At 44.4% G+C, this 3046-nt stretch overlaps 1 pseudogene; it reads right to left on the minus strand.

The window, feature by feature from the left end:
* Positions 1–1959: 1959 nt before the first annotated feature.
* LOC108784661 lies at positions 1960–2345 on the minus strand (annotated as a pseudogene).
* Between the last annotated feature and the right edge of the window lie 701 nt (positions 2346–3046).

Here is a 3046-nt window from a genome sequence, read left to right on the forward strand (position 1 = left end):
TAATAAGCCCACATATACCTATATACATGCTATACATAGCATAAAAAAACATGTATGCCGTGTTATCTTCATTTTAGATGTCAAAAGGGTTTTGTGGCTCCCGGTGTTTTCTTTTCTGTGGGAAACAAGTCCAAATGGCTCTTTGAGCGTTTAAGGTTGCTGACCCCTGCCCTAGAGGTTAGTTTCAACAGTTTTGGTGAAAATGACATTTTGTGAAGTTTTTTCTTTCTGGATGAATTGTAGGGGTTAATGATTTTGTGTAGGACATAATAGAGATTGCCATTCTTGTTTATTTGTGAGGGTAGGTTGCTGTGACTTAGCAGAAAAGCAGAGCTCAAAGCCTACCAACACCCGGCTTAAGGTAAGGGACCCTACAAGGCAGTATGGACATTAAAGCATCACTTTAATTCATATTTATTAGTATACTTTTCATGGCTTGCCAATAATCTATTGTGAAGAAACTGCAAAATTGCAGACAGCTAGAAAATACAAGTTTAGAGCTCACCCTCTAAGGAACCACCTGAATAACCTGGGCCATCACTAGTCTTCACTAGGATTTGGATTCCTCTTCTGGAGCCCGCAAAGCTGATATCCACTCCAGTAATGCAAAACTGAAAACCTTTTAAAACCATCTTCATACTAGGGAGAGAGGGTATAGGGATTTTAGACTTCCAGGGTGTAACAAGCCCCAGACTCACCGGGACTTTTAAGCATCTCAGTGTAGATCCATTGGAATAACAGATTGAACAATTTGATCGCTGGTTTGGCCACATCTTGAGTATGTGGTTCAGTTTTGGTCACCAATCCACAGAAGAGATGTCCTGGAGCTGGAGAGAGTCCAGAGAAGGGCAACAAAACCAATTAAGGGGCTGGAGGATCAAAGCTATGAGGCAAGGTTGGTAAATTTAAACTTGTTCACGCTGAAAGTGAGGCGATTAAGAGGGGACATGATTTTAATGTACGAAATGTTTAGTGGTGATGGCAACATCAGCAATAAACTTTTTACTCTAAACTCCCCAACAAAGAATAGAGGCCACCACCTAAAATTAGTGGAGACAAGATTTAATCACAAAGGGCATAGGAGCTTCTTTTCAGTCAGAGTGGTTACATTTTGGAACTCTCTGCCACAAGCAGAGAATATTGAACCATTCAAAAATCAATTAGATACCTTCCTCAGAGACCATAACATACAGGGGTACAGGTACTCCTAAGAACTAAAACCACAAAGGGACACATATACACACATGCATGCACTACACACACACACACACAAAGGTTGAACTCGATGGACCTGTGTTTTTAGTCAACCTCAAATACTATGTAACTATTGAAGATGAGCAGGGATGAACATAAATCCTCAGCAGTAGAGACACCAGCCATGCTGTTGAGGTCCTCTAGATTCTGAGTACCTTCAGTAGTCATCCACTTTCCTGGTTCTCCTCCTCTGGCAACAGCACAGGCCTCCTCCATAATTGCGGCCTAGGGAAACACTTCCCACACTCCAGCCTCTACCCACCCCCAGGCCTCAGGACTAGCCTGGGGTGGGGCTGGACAGCACCCAGCCCTGTGCTAATCCATGACTGGTCCCGAACTAGTCCCGACTGAGCACATGTCAATTCCCTCCAGTATATATACCTTATCCCAGCATGCACTACTGGTTGAGAGAAACACAGTGATTGGCTGCTGTACTGCACATACACTCACAGTGTCCCTCATTGGCTGCCCCACTATACAGCAGAGTCACACTCAACCCAGGTGGGTACAGTCAATGCTAGACACCTGGAATTAAAAGATAAATGCCAACTATAATCCAACCAGGCTGACTACAGCCATGGCAATCACTAAGAGGGTTATTCACTAAAGAGCTGAAGGATCCAGCGGTAGCTTCAGCTGATCCTTGAGCTCACTTTTTTTTCAGGTTTTTAATGTTTTATTTAACACATTTACAGAACAGTAGAAATATATCCAGTGGTGTTCACCTGCCCCGGATATTGAGATACACATCAGGTATGTCCAGCATCGCGTACACATGGAGGAATTCAGAATCTTCCTGAAAGGGGGTCTCATTCTCCCTTTGGTCTCGCACACTGAAACACTCCAGCCTCCCTCATGGCTTCAAACTCCTTCACTACATCATAGTTCTTATAGTAGTTGGCATGCGCCCTCTTCCTTTGCTCAGCCACACCATACTTGTACAGGCGACAACGCTCAATGAAAAGGCGAAGGCTCCAATGATGTGGATTCGCAACATCTTGCCCAGAAGGCCCCTCATCTGAGGTTTGGCTAGAAGACCCTGTGGCATGATGACGCTTTTGTAAACCTCCACCGGCTGTTGTGTCCTCCCTCGATGACCCCTGGGCTCACTTTGCCCGCTGGAGCCCTCCGGTTCAGTCAAGCTGAGCACATATGCTTCGGTTCAGCTGAGCCGTAGATTCAGCCGAAGCGGGGAGAACGGTCTGCTTTCCAGCTCCCTTGTCAACTCCTCCCATGCTCGCCTCCAGGACTTCTCTAGAGTCTATCCCATCCTCTGGAATTCTTTACCCCAACCTGTCCGTCTGTCGCCCACCTTGACTGCCTTTAGGCATAACCCTAAAGACTCAGCTCTTCAGGGAAGCCTATCCCACCTCAACCTAACCGCTCAACCATCACGTTCTCAGACAATTCATCCCCACACAGCTCCCTCCTCATGTATCACTTCCCCCTCCTTTTAGATTCCTAAATATATGTCCATATGCCCCTGTTAAATTAATTTAATATATTATGGGCTTCTTAATTTACCCATATATCTATGCTTTAATTATACTACTAACATATTTTATTCATATAGCACAGGTTTAAAGATCATCAAATGGGAGGAATCTAATTGGTTACTTTGGGTCATATTGAGTATGTCAAGGAATATCTGCATGCCCACTCAGTAGTAGTGTGGATTGAGCCCTGCCAGAATCAAAGTTCCACATGGGTAAATCTGTCCTTACTTTTTCTAATACCTGTAACCTGACGGCCACAAGCAAAATGATGTCAAATTTCCTCAATTATGCAAAAA

This window comes from Nanorana parkeri, unplaced genomic scaffold (assembly GCF_000935625.1).
Source record: "Nanorana parkeri isolate BGI_ZX_2015 unplaced genomic scaffold, ASM93562v1 scaffold7, whole genome shotgun sequence".
Lineage (NCBI taxonomy): Eukaryota > Metazoa > Chordata > Amphibia > Anura > Dicroglossidae > Nanorana > Nanorana parkeri.